Source organism: Ammospiza nelsoni, chromosome 10 (assembly GCF_027579445.1).
Source record: "Ammospiza nelsoni isolate bAmmNel1 chromosome 10, bAmmNel1.pri, whole genome shotgun sequence".
In the NCBI taxonomy this organism is placed as follows: Eukaryota; Metazoa; Chordata; class Aves; order Passeriformes; family Passerellidae; genus Ammospiza; species Ammospiza nelsoni.
In genome coordinates this window covers 25,988,941-26,003,243 of record NC_080642.1, presented here as the reverse complement: position 1 = coordinate 26,003,243, position 14,303 = coordinate 25,988,941, and the positions used below count along the sequence as shown (strand labels likewise).

At 40.8% G+C, this 14,303-nt stretch overlaps 1 long non-coding RNA gene and 1 pseudogene across 1 annotated transcript; both read left to right on the top strand.

Moving 5' to 3' along the window:
* LOC132077836 (zinc finger protein 208-like) overlaps window positions 1-14,303 on the top strand; it is a 416,438-nt pseudogene that overhangs the window by 383,889 nt on the left and 18,246 nt on the right.
* LOC132077841 (uncharacterized) lies at window positions 10,897-14,215 on the top strand. The gene is made up of 4 exons (XR_009419118.1): window positions 10,897-11,004; window positions 11,444-11,511; window positions 12,427-12,488; window positions 13,543-14,215. It is a non-coding gene; the product is annotated as an uncharacterized LOC132077841 (long non-coding RNA).

Sequence of the window (14,303 nt, the reverse complement as noted above, 5' to 3'; positions counted from 1 at the left end):
CCAGCCATGGGGGAGCGGCTGATAACAAAACCAAAACAAAACTTCGCTCTTCAGAGCCAGTCTTGAAGGCACAGAACATAATGTCCAGCATAAACAGAACAGACAGCTGGGGATACAAGCGTCCTAATGTCACCCTAGGACAGCACAGTTATTCCAAACTGCCCCCCAGCAGCCCTCTCCTCACCCATGCCATCTGCTGGGGCTGTGCCAGCTTCAGGAGATCCCTCCAGGGCCTGCATTACCTGTGTGAAAAATGTATATTGTATGACTGGCTTTTCACAAATATTAAAATGAATATTATATGTGTTGTGTTAGAAAGTTATGTTGTACTGATTTTCTTAAGTAGTGTGTTAAATCTAGTTTTAGGTTATAACATAATGTTAAAATAGAAACTATGCTACGTAAGATACTTTTATAATTAGAGTATTAATAATTTGGACAATTTGAATTAGGACAATATGAGATAATAGAAACAAAGAATTACAGACGTCTGGGTAACTTCTTCTGGGCAGCATAAGCCTGAAAAAGGACACACATTAACAGAGGGTTAACCCTTAAAAACAATAGCCTGTTGCATATTCATACTCCTCACACATGATGCATAAATTCTATTCAAACACGGCATTCTGTCTTCTTCCTCTGAATCCTGACGGCGTCTTCATAGCTGAGCAGGCAGGAAGAAGTTCGTTTCTTCTGATAAGAGAGCAATAAATTCTCTTTCTCTGAAAGATTTAGGTGTCCTGTGGCCGCTATCTCGTTGCGAGTCCTTTCTTTAAAAAAAGTATCTCATATAGCATAGTTTTTATTTCAACATTACGTTATACCCTAAAACTAGATTTAACACACTACTTAAGAAAATTAATACAGCATAACTTTCTGACACAACACATATAATATTCATTTTAATATTTGCGAAAAGGCAATCATAAAACACGCATTTTTCCCACGGGAGGACTGGGCTCCCCCAGTTATTCCCTATGCAGGCGGGACCCCCCTTCCCCTCAGAGCTCTCCCGCGCTGAGGGGCCGCTGCCGCTTCCCGCCCTTCGCGCCAGCCCTCAGCGGCCGCCGGGAGCTGGGGCAGCCCCGCCCGCCCTTTTATCGGAGCCATGGAGAATGAAAACCGCTTTAAATTGTTCATGCCGCCGCGCCTGAGCGCTGGGCAGGTGTCTGCGGGCAGATCCCAGGTGAGCGCTCGGCCGCGGGGCCGCTGAGGGCGGTCCATACCACACCCCCCCCCGGCAGCCCCCTCGGGCTGTGCTGCTCTGGAGGCCGCGGCTGAGGAGGGGACGAGGGGAAAGTGCAGGGGCCCTTCCCGGGGACACGGGGACAGTGCTGGGCCCGGGAAGTGCCCCGGCAGGGCCCCGAGCTGGAGCACACGCACACCTGCTCCTTGCCCCGGGCTGGAGCACACACACACCTGCCCCTTGCCCCCAAAGAGCCCCGGGCTGGAGCACACACACACCTGCCCCTTGCCCCGGCAGAGCTGGAGCACACACACACACCTGCCCCTGCATAGGCCGGGACGGCTCCTGCACTGGACTCATTTCTGTGCGTATGCCTAGAGTGGCACATGCACAGACATCTTCGGTTTGAATTTCAAAGACTTTTGTTGTTGTGTTCTCTCAAAACTGAAGGGAATCATCTTCTGGAGCTTCCGCTCTGTGTTGTAAGTCCGCGTTTGCTGTGGGTAATTCAGCCCAGAGGGTGAGCAGGGCTCTATCGCTGACCGGGGTCTGTGTACAAATCACCAATGGGTTGGGGCTGCTGAGGAACTGCCTTGAGCTGTTTTATTTTCCAGCATCAGTCGTATTACATGGTTGTGACAATGGGAAGATGCCAGCAGCTCACATCCCAGGCAGCAGACAAAGAACTTAATGTTACAACTTACTTTAAAAGTTTTTTGACCAATCACACAAAGCAAAAGCAGATTGATAGTAGTTCTATCCAACCACTATACGCACAGGTACCTTTGGTTAAAACAATGCTTGCCTTTTTTGAATACAATACCTGCTTGTAAGCCTTGAAACACAATGCACAGAGCTCCATTATTAAGCTTAGAACTTCCTAATACCTTGCTAGATAAACTTCTCTGTAGCTTAGGGAGTTATTCTAGCCAAGCATTAATACACAGACCATTGTTCTATTTGTCCTTACTTTTCTACTTTTTGCATAATTTTTCTGCTGACCTATCTCATGGCTGCTGCTTGGCTCTGATCACAGTTCTGCTCTCTCTGAGGCCTGCCTTTTGCAGCTTTCCCAAACCCCTCTGATTTTATGGATTCCCACAGGCCCCACTCAGATGCTCGCACTGGCATTGGTGTCTTGGTCTCACCAGATCAGGTGTGCTGTGAAAATGTTCTGTCCCCACACTGAGGTATGAGAATTCAACAAGTTATTTTTTCATGTCGAAGCTCCTTATGAAATATGTTGAGAATCAAACAGGATATTCTGACATCAGATGAGTTAGCTGTTTACAGGATGAACTTATGTGACTTCAAAAACTTGTAAAAGGGTATTTTCATATTGAAACATAATCAGATATGGTTTAGAAGTGCCCTTGGAAGTAAAGCAAAAAAGAAATATCAACTACTGAAGTCTTCAGAAAAGTAATTTTTCTCCTTGAGTCCTTTGCCATGCACCAGTGCCCAGACAGGCAGGAGCTGCTGAGTTCCCTGCTTTGAAAGCTCCCCTTTGGCCACAGTCTATAAATCAAACTGCAGGACACCAACAGTTTGATCAGCCACTGGGAAGTAAGAAGTGAGTTCCAAAGCCATTACCAATACCTTGGGCTTTGAAAATTGTAGGCAGCTCTTTAATTAATGACACATTCTATTTTCACATCATCTGTAGGGATTTTTTCTGGCTTTTATAATTCTTCTTTGCAAATCTACTCTTAAGGAACTAATTTTTAAATTTGTGCAGGGTATTAACAGACACTCAGTTGATGAATTTAAGCTGCCATTCGATGTGTCGAGCTGTGGCGAAATCACTGATTCAGGTACGATTGGAATATTTGCCATGCATCTTCTTTAGATTTTTATATATTGTCAAGTTTTAATTTTCATGAGTAGTCTCACAGTTTCATATCTGTAACTGTTAAATACAGTTTCACTGTTACTTTTTTTAGAAATACATTGATCAAAATCTCTTCATGTTTCAGATACAATTTCACAGCAAGTGAAACTTTGCTCTGAAGTAGATGAAGAGGTCAGCTAAGTATCAGCTCTGCACATGTAATTCCTTGGGGTCTTTTGAATTTGTTCCCAAACAGCGCCTAAAGCATTATTCAGTAGATATTTCAGGGCTAAAGGAAGTAGTCAGAAGAGAATAAGGTTTTCTGTCTCCTGTTTAAAGCTGAATCCCTTTAGAGGAGATACTTGTGATTTAGTGAACATGCCTGGAAATCAATCTTTAAAAATTAAGGTGATTGCAATGTTGTTGTTGTTTTCTCTTTGTTTGAAGTGTCTGCAAAGTCTATGAGCTTTAATTAGAGTAAGATTTAAACACTTAAGTATCCTTGTGGAACTGCTTCTGAATACTCTGTTGAGGGGCAGAAGGGTTGAAGTCAGAGTATTATTTGGAAAACTGAAGTGGATTATCCCAATTGCCTGGTCTGGCTTTATTTTATCTGTAAAACAATGAATTCAGTGATTTCCTCAAGCACTGGATTCCTTTCACAGTGTCTTTACCAGCACATCTCTGCTTTAGCACAACTCAGTACAGCTCATTTTTTTTGCAATAGCTTCTGTACTTTGCAGCTACAAAACACTGTTTGCTAGCACAAAACACATTTCTTGTGCTCTCCCTGCTGATTTTCCTATCCCTGACAACTTTTTAGACTTTTTTATCCTAAGCTATTGAAGTACCATCAGGACTGTAACAAAACTGTGATGCAGCCAAAACAAGGATGGTGTTTGGGGCTGTTGTAAGTGAACCAAAGGGCCCTTGGGGCTCATGTGTTGCTCTCCCTGCCTCAACCACTGGCCCAGCCCTGCTTGTAGGGCACTTTCAAGGTGTTCTAAGGGCACAAGGGTGGTGCTTTTCCTTCCTGCTCCGTGTGTGAGCAGAGAACTGCTGGGACACTTGGATATTTATAAATCCCTGGGTCCAGATGGGATCCATGCTGGGGTGATGAGGGAGCTGGTAGATGAGCTTGCCAAGCCTCTCTCCATCATTTATCAGGAGTTGTGGCTCACTGTGAGGTTCCAGATGATTGGACACTGGCCAGTGTGACACCCATGTACAAAAAAGGTAGGAAGGAGGATCCTGGTAATTCCAGGCCAGTCAGCCTGGCCTCAGTGCCAGGTGAGATAATGCAGCAGTTCACACTGAGTGCTATCACACAGCACTCCCAGCATGGCCAGGCTATCAGACCCAGCCAGCAGGGCTTTACCAAGGGTGGGTCATGTCTGACCAACCTGGGCTCCTTCTGTGAGCAGGTGACCGCCTGGTGTGTGCAGGAAAGGCTGTGGGTGTTGTGTATCTGGGCTCCAGCAAGGCCTTTGGCACTGTCTCCCACAGCACACTCCTGGAGAAGCTGCAGCCATGGCTGGGACAGGAGCACTCTGTGCTGGGCTCAGAACTGGCTGCATGGCCAGGCCAGAGAGTGATGGTGAATGGTGCTGCATCCAGCTGGCAGCCAGGCACCAGTGCTGTCCCTCAGGGCTGTACTGGGACCAGTTCTGTTTAATATTTTTATAGATGACATGGGTGAGGGCATTGAGTCCTTCATGAGTAAATTTGCAGAGGACACCAAGCTGGGAGCTTGTGTTGATCTATTGGAAGGAAGGAGGGCTCTGCAGAGAGACTTAGATCAGTTGGATGGATGGGCAGAGTCCAGCAGCATGAAGTTTAATCAGTCCAAGTGCTGAGTTCCACATTTTGGCCACAAAAGTCCCCTACAACGTTCCAGGCTGGGGACAGTGTGGCTGGGCAGTGCTCAGGCAGAAAGGGCCCTGGGGGTGCTGGTGACAGCTGGTTGAACATGAGCCAGCAGTGTGCCCTGGTGGCCAGGAAGGCCAATGGCATCCTGGCCTGGATCAGGAATGGTGTGGCCAGCAGGAGCAGGGAGCTCATTCTGCCCCTGTACTGGGCACTGCTGAGGCTGCACCTTGAGTGCTGTGTCCAGTTCTGGGCCCTCAGCTTAGGAAGGACGTTGAGATGCTGGAGCACATCCAGAGGAGGGCAGCAAGGCTGGGGAGGGGTTTGGAACACAAGCCCTGTGAGGAACGTTTGAAGGAGCTGGGGCTGTTTAGCCTGGAGAAGAGGAGGCTCAGGGGTGACCTTATTGCTCTCTACAGCTTCCTGCAGGGAGGTTGGAGCCAGGTGGGGTCGGTCTCTTCCACCGGGCAGCACTGACAGAACCAGAGAACACAGTCTCCAGCTACATCAGGGAAGGGATAGGTTGGATATTAGGGAAAAAATTTTCACTAAAAGAATAATGAAGCACTGGAATGCTCTTCCCAGGGAGGTGGTAGAATCTCCATCTCTGTATGTGTTTAAAAAAGCCTGGACATGGCACTTGGTGCTGCAGTTGAGGTGTCAGGGCATAGGTTGGACTCGATGATCTGAGAGGTCTCTTCCAACCTCATTCTGTGATTCTGTGATTCTGTGATTCTGTGATTCTGTGATTCTGTGTGTGTCCATGGCAATATCACAGGTACTCCTGGGCAAAGTCTCTGAAGCTGCTTTTACTTAACTCAGCAGTGTCTGTCAGAAGGAGAGGACAGAAATGTGTGAAGAACCTGCTAGAAGGAATTTTGGCTTCACTGATAATTCTGGCAAAACTTTTATTGATTTTGGTGGACTGCAGTTGTCTGTGTCTTTAAGCCCATCTATTTGGTGATGTCTGAAGGGGTTTTGGGATATTTCATTGTATTTGTATCTCCTATGTGCCCTGTAATGCCTTTTGATACATACACAGAGGATGCACAAAGATTTAAACTTGGGCTCCTGATCATATATAAGCTTATATCACCATCTGTGGAAAAAAAATATTACTCTTGTGATGTTTCTAAGAGATAAATACATTATCTACAACAGTATTAATTAGATATTATATACTATTAATTAGATAGTATTTGAGATTAACTTGTGGAACCTGTTTTAATAGAATCCAGAAACAACGAATGAATTGTTCTCAAAACTCTACAAAGAGGCTGAGATGATCAAGCAGTGGAAACTGACTGTGGAAACTGAACTAAACCAGAAAGAAAGAAAACTCCAAGAGAATAGAAAGATTATTGAAGCACAGAATAAAGCCATTCAAGAACTGCAGGCCAGTATTGTATAGTGTACATTGAATAGATGAAGTTCAGTGCTTCCTGATTCAGTATGACACTATTATTGATACAATTAAATATTAAAGACTGTTGCAGTTTGGTTTGTGCCTTGAGAAAATGATTATTTTGAGAAGTTGCAGGCACCTGTCCTGTGTGAGGGTGTGTATGAAGAATATACCTGTAAATGTCTCAGTTGCTGGTAAATGATTGTTCATTAATTATTACATCTTTCATGCAAAAGATGACTCAGCATGTAATACCAGATAAAACAGACTTCTGTCTACTGATGCCCCAAATGACTTTTTCATGAGAGATTTGAGAAGTTCAAGTGCATTTCTAATATATATTTTCAATAACAGTGTCTTTTTGCATTTGTTCCCTATGAAATCTGTTTGAAAATGAGAAACTCCATTTGAAACTGGAAGATGAGATATGTGAAAATAAAGATCTCTTGAAAGAGTAAGTAATAGAACCAAGGATATATTTTTGTGGTGGAAATAATCAGTTTCCATGTGGGCAGTTTTGTGTAGCTGTTAAATTTTGAAGGTCATTTCCATTGTTGCTCCTTAGGTGCACAAAGCACTGTGCACTCCTGTGCAAACATGATATTTTCCCCTCCTTCAGAGCTGCTGCTTCGGGGCATCTGTGTAATCTGCTCAAGGAAACCTGCACTCGCTTCGCAGAGAAGACCAGCAAATGTAAATGCTTTTTTAGTTTTTATTTATCAGAGTAAATGTACTTTTAGCTTGCTCTAAATTCACAAACAGAAGCAAGAAGAAGAAATTTCTCCTGCTGTTCAGAAAAGTTCTGCAGTTGAGATCTACTGGATGTGGCTCTCAGAATGAGAAATGAATTTTAAGTGGCTCACAAAATTGGAAGTGAAGCCCCAGGTCTAACAGACTTGTGGTTTGTAATGCTGAATGCAGAGGGCTTTAGAAGGCAGTGAGATTGTTTGCTGCAAGGTTGCCAGCCTGGGAGCTCCTTGGGTGCCCAAACAGTGCTCCAGGTTTGAGGCAGTGCCCACAGCCCCGACTGGCACTGGAGCCACTGCAGGGCAGGGCAGGGCTCCCCAAGGCTGCTCAGCCCATTGAAGCTTTGCAGTCCCAGCCACACTCTGGGAATGTATTCAGACATGAGAAGTGACACTTCATGCCTGGTTTTAGGCAGTAGAATCTACTCTGAATTCCCAGCACTCTGAAACAAATTGCCAGAGCTGACATTTCCTGTTTTCAGCCATCACATATTTATGGGGAAAAAAGGTCTGAACCCCAAGGTATAATGAGTAACTGGAATTCTTCTCATGAATCTGAACAAGCCAAGTCAGTTGGATAACTTAACAAAGTTTAAATTCTTGAGGTTTTAAAATATGTTCTTGATTGGAAATCCTACTTTATATGTAGTTTAGAATCGTTATTATAATAATTAGAATTTTACTAACTTGATCCTGGATACTTAAATGTCTGTTTCTTTTTAGCCTTAATTCTAGAAACACTTGTATATAGATGTGTTGTTCTTTTTTGATAGCTGTTTCTGTTACTGTTCTCTTTTTAATTGTTTTCTTAGGAAAAAATAGTATCAATCACAAAAGTGAAAGGAAAGAAGGAAAATATGGACCTGGAGTGTTGTTGCAATTTTATAATGACAGCTCTGTGGGTATAGGTATCTGCTGATAGGAAGAAATTCAGTGCTAACCCTAGATTACAGTTTATAAATACTAACAGTTCTGATACATTATTATTCAACAGCATTAATACTATTAATACTATGTCACATAAACTGATCCAGAATTACACTTTTCACAGAAAAAAAAAATCTTAGGAAGGAAATTTAAAAGCTGAGCTTGCTCAATGTTTCAATGAAATACACTTTTTCCCTAGATTCTGTAACTTTTGGCACCATGTTTCATAATAACTTATTTAATAAGAATGGAGCTGAGAATTCCTTTTTTAATTCATTTTGCTGATTGAGTGTAATGACTTGGGCAGCTGGCATTCTTGTTCAAAAGAAAAACTTTCTCATATGTTCTTGCTTTGATAGATGAACAGGAAAAGGAAGCAACAATACAATTGTATGAGGAACTTCACAGCAACATAGAAGTAAGTGAGCAAGCTGGATGAAAGGAATGTGAGTTATGTGAGCTGAGCTGAGTTCCATGTTTATGTTGGGATACTGTTTGTATCCATCCTGTGTGGGTATCATGTCATGTCTGATGCAGGAAGTTGGGTTTTCAATCCCTTTTCAAGAATTATTTTTGTGTTCTATCAAACACATTCAATGGAGAAGGTGCAGCAGTGTGTGGGATGTAGATCCTGTGATCTGGGTGATGTGTGCTTAGTGCTGGGTCACTGCCACAGCTTCTGGCTTCTCTTTGGGCTCTGTTTCACCTCCCTGCTGGTTCCTTAGAATGGCTGAGGTGGGCAGCAGCCCCTGGAGAAGTTCCAGGGTTTCCAGTATTGAACTTCAAATATAAAATTTTGTTTTTAGAGAATGACAGTGGCATTTGAAGAGCTTCGTGTGCAAGCAGAGAACGACAGATTGGAAATGAGTTTCAAATGTGAGAATTCTGTTTATTGTGTTTATGCAGCTGGCTCAGTTTTGTACTTCATAGCTTGTGTTACACATGCAGTGTCAGGGCAGAGAAATGTGAAGGGCTGGAATGGTGAGCAGCTCACACTGAGACACTGGGACCCTTCTTTTATTCCTGCTGCCTTTGGTCACTGCCTGGCCCCTTCTGTTGCTGTTCCACTGGGCCAAAGCTGGAACTTTATTTCTCAAACAGTCACTCAAAATTGAAGTTTTGTCTGTGAAGTACAGTCTAGAGATCAATACTTACTTCCCATAGTTTGTTTATTTAAATGACAATGCACTAGTGTATAGCTACAGAAAGTTTAGCTAAATGCTCTCTCTCTGTATGTATAGTCTGGTATGTTCCTGTTTCATTTTCACATGCTGTTTTCTGTTAGTATTTTGATTATAAAATCAAACATTGCCTCAACAATTACTCTGGGGAAACAAATGGTACAGCTGTACAATTCCAAGCAATCTTAAAGTGGAAGTTGTATTGAACTTGGAGTATATTTCAGCTAGAATGTTAACTATGGATGTTACTGTATCTCCAAAGTAAAAGAAGAAGCAAAAAAAGTGGACAAGTTTGAGAAAGAATGCAAACTGGAAGTCAGTCAAAAGGAAAAGCAGGTTTGCTCATTTTACTATCTAAGATGTAGAGCTTTATTTGTGCCTAAAGGGGCAATGCAAGAGCCAAGAAGTGTTTCTGGGCATTAGTAAAAAAGACAAAATAACATCTGAAGCTGCATTTAAGTCAAATTCTGCTAAGTTTAGTGGTGTTTCAGTACCTTTAGTCTCCTGGAATTTATGGTTTGATTTTGAATTGGAGAACTTTTTTGTTTAGATTTATGTGACTTGATCAATATTTGGCTAAGATTATATCTAGCCAAATATTATCTATCTATCTATCTATCTATCTATCTATCTATCTATCTATCTATCTATCTATCTATCTATCTATCTATCTCATCTTATCTATCTATCTAATCTAATCTATCTATCTAATCTAACTTGAATGACAGCAAAATGGCTGCTAACCATACCTAGAGTGCAAATGAAAATCAATATCTGTCCCTTCTCCAGACTTCATGATGATATTTCTTGCACTTTTCTAGATTTCAGCTCTTACCATACAGAGAGATGAAAAAGATGATGTCATAAAAGACATCAAGGCTCAGCTGCAGACGTCACAAAATAAGATTGCTGACTTCATGGAAGCAAAATGTAAGAGTTCTGCCTGCTGTGTTTAAATGTAATTGTTTCTAGAATTGAAATGTAGTTGTTTATGATTGTTTATTTATTAGATGTAATTGTTTATAGAAGCATAGAAAACAGGGCCCTGATAGTCTTATTCTGTTGCTGGTTGGCAGCAGAATTTTGGGGCCTTGAAGGCCTTATTTTTGTTTGGAGCAGGAGCTGCTCATGTGGGAGCAGGACTGGCAGGGCAGTTTTTAGGGGGAGTCAAGCAGTGAGAGCTTTTGAAAATTGCAAGGGGAAAATGTGTTGCTTCAGTTTTGCAAATGTACAGTCAGGCAGATGTCACTGAGGACACTTTTCAGAACTTGATTTTCAATATTTTTAAGCCATCTTTATTCAAATTTTATATATTATTTTATAGTAGATGATATTAGTACCATTGGTCTTTGTTATATTCTTTAAATGTATGTAATTTTCCATTTTTAGCAGCATTTTTTAGTAAATATCATATTTTTAAAAATATAAACATCTTTTTTTGTTTAGTACATAATGAAGATATGTTAAAGGAATCCCAGGTCAGTAAAGAACATTTGAGGGCAGAGCTGGAAGAGGCTAAAATTCCATTGCAAAAGGCAGAGGTACCCCTTGCTTATAGTTTTACAGTAGAAATAGATTAGATGAGTATTTGCATAAATAATAATGGATACTTTACACATGAAACAGCTGTAGCTGTTTGTTGCAAAACATGTTTAGAAATGATATCATGTCTTGAAGGTGTCTCAGAAGAACTTGGAAACTGAATTCTAGACTACAGTAAAGACATTAATTCAGGTCACTGGAGAAAAGGAAGAGCAGGAGGAAGAATGTAAAAAACTGAAGGCTTTGCTTGCAGCCCTGACAGAGGAGTTTGAAACTTCTGTTGCCAATTTGAAAAGCTTGCTGCAAGAAGAGCAAAATAGGTAAATGAATGAGTTTAAATTCCAAGAGTGATCTTACAAGTTGCAGTCTATGACAAAATCAAGAACAATTGGAAATGAAGCTGAAATTTGGAGGTTTTTTCCCCACAGTGGTCTAAATGCAGAGAGTTTAATGTAATTTTTTTTGTTTGTGATAGTTGATACTGTATAAAAAGTAAATTTTTGCCCCTTCCAATTTTCACTATTCTCTCTTTAAGAAATACAGATTTCTGTAGATATATATTTGTTTACTTTTATGTCTACTGTTCTGAGGTTGTAAAAGTGAAATTTGATGTGTGTTGCAGGCAGATCTATCACCTGCCTGTTGGAAGGTAAATGTTCTTAAAGTGCTTGTGGTAAGACTTTGTCTTATTGTCCTTGAAGTTTCAAATGCAGTGCTTTGTACTCTACATTTGGGGTTTTTAATCTACCATTTTCTTAGATTAAAGAAATCTGAAGATGATTCAAAGCTGCTTACCTTGGAGCTCCAGAATAAATCTGCTGAACTGGGTAAGGCTTGTAGAAAGGCAGAAAATGAGCTGGGCAGTAATAAAAATGTTTTCTGCTGTTGTCTGGAAATGGACTGTCTCTTGTAGTTGGGAAATGATTTTACAGTGCCTGTGCCTGTCAGGAATGCCTGGATTTATTTTTACTCAGCTGATCCCTTTTCTTTGGGGGTCATTGGTGCTGGCAGCAGCCAAAGGGCAGTGCTGTGCACAGCTCCAATAGTCAGACCATTCATGCATGAATTCCTCTGCAGGTCATTTTGGTTTGCAGCTCAGAGCAGCAGCACTGCAGGTGCCAGGAGTGACTTCTGCAGCAGAGATAAAACCCTCCCATGGAGGTTTCTGTGACCCTCCCCATGCTGGAAGTGGAATGATGCTGGCAGGGCTTGTCTTTAAATATCATCAATTTGATATCCTGTGGTTTCTAGGGATGTGCTCCTTAGTCCCCAGAGTCAGAGCTCTGCCTTGCTGTTGAGAACTTGCAAAAAATCCCAGAATTGTGAATGTGCACATAGAAACCATCTGGAAGTTAGTAACAACTAGTTTCCTTTCTCAGCATATCCATCTGATACCTTCAGCAGTTCAGATTTTTTTTCTGGAACAATGCAGAGGCATCAATACTTGGAGAACACTCCAGTCTTACAGTCCATGGTTTATTTGAAGCTATAATTGTGGAAAACATAATAGGCTCTAAATTTTATTTAAGATAAATATTTAGTTTCTCTTCAGATATAGATTTGCTAATGTCTGAATCATTTTCTCAAGTCTACATTTAGATTAAGTCATAAATTAGCTTTTCAGTTTCTTAACTTAATCCAACAAGTTTTGAGAACTGGGTATTGCAAAAGGGTAAATGTTTTATACTGCCTGCTAAATATGAAAAATCATTTCTGTTCTATTCATTTTACATTCCATGTAGAAGAGATGACTAAAGTGAAATGTGATAAAGAAGTGCAACTTGAAGAGCTGTCAGAAACTCTGGTAAATGTTCATTTTATTAATCTCATGGCATTTGCTCTTCATATGAAATTCCTCTTGCTTTGTAAGTATCTTAAATGCCATAAATAAACTCTTCTCTAGTCAACCTTAACATTTCTACTAAACTTTCTCACACACAATTTCAGTGTTTTCTTTGAAGAACTTCTTTATTGCCTCTGTTTTTCTTGTCTCCTGTGCTTTTGGTTTTTCTTGTCTCCCATGTTTTTGGTTTTCCATCTCAAGGTTTTTGGTTATTTCCTTCTTTGTTCATGCCCATTCAAATGCCACTCTCTCTGGATATAAAGTTTTCCCATTTTTTCTTCCTTCCAGGAAGGAATTAGCTCTGGCCTCTGTGAACCCTGCTGTGCTGTGACACAGGCCCATTTTCCGTCACAGAAGTCTAAGCTATATGAAATACACTCTTAACAGAGGTTTATTTTCATTATGATTTTATATTTACAAGCCTAACAAGAATCCATATCAACTAAAGTTAAGATAGTCTGAAATCATGTGTGCATTTTACTGTGTCTGCTTGTTCTTATAATCTGTGCATTGAATGTTCTGAACTGAGTTTCACTCATTTTCTAAAATTGGTAAATTGGACGACTTTTATTGAAGAAGAATCTTGAGGCTACTGTAGAAAATATGCAGAGAGAGAAAAATGTGGAGAGAGAAATGAAAACGCTCTCCAGATGAGAGAGGTCTGAAGCAGGGCAATAGTAACATGTTTTTAGAAATAGTGAAGTTACACATCATGACTTGGATTCAAGTTTATACATAAGAAACAGCACCCAGAGCAGGGTCCCACCCTAATTGTGCAGCCCAGGTAATGAAACTCACAGCAGGGGACAGACATGAACAGCACCGGTGTCACAGTTCACTGTCTCACACCACTTCCAGATCCCAGCAGAGACTGCAAAGATCCAATCTGGATAATCCATGACATGGATGTTGTTGGGTTCTTCTGAAAGCCTTGTGCTCTTAGCTCATGTCTGATAACCTCCAGCAGTTGGAGTTTGCACATGGATACTGAAAACTCTTCCTTTTCATTTTGCAGAAAGAATTCCAGGATTTGAAAGCACAGCTGACATGTACAGCTGAGAAGGAACAAGATTATTTAAAGCAGCTTGTGACTCTGAAAACAGATCTTGAACAAGAGGCATATGACCATTTTGAAAATATAATATTGAATTAGTTTTGGTGTAATATAGAAGTTTCTTTAATCCACAGTGAAATGAACTATGATTGTTTTCTAATGGAAGTTTTGAACCACATATATGCCATTAATTATATACTTACATTTCTAAATTCCACTTTCTCTATTTGTATATATTCTATGGCATATGTAGTTGTTCCATATCTCTCTGACTTATTTAACAAGAAGAGAAAGTTTCTGAATTCATTGCTAATCTTGCTTTGAACTACATCACCTTTACTAACCATTATATTTATATAAAAGTTGACTCTGATTTTCTTTCCTTCTTCTGTCACCTTTTTACATCTCTCTGACTCTGCTGCAAAGCTTATATTTGTAGATAAAGGCCTGGACTTTTTTTCAGCATGGAATAACACTTGATAATGGGTAAGTTTAATTTAAAAGGAGAATTCAAAATGTATCTTCTTATTCTTCTTGGGCATTTGATTTAAATTAGGTTAAAGAATGAACAGCTAACAGTGTATCTCAGTAAGCTTTCACTAGAGAAAGAACAAACAGCACAAGAGAAAAATGCTGTGGCTGCAAAACTCCAGAAGCTGCAAGAACAACAAGAGGCAAGTTGTAAACTTCCAGCTTTCTTGAAAGGACAACATTCAATTTGA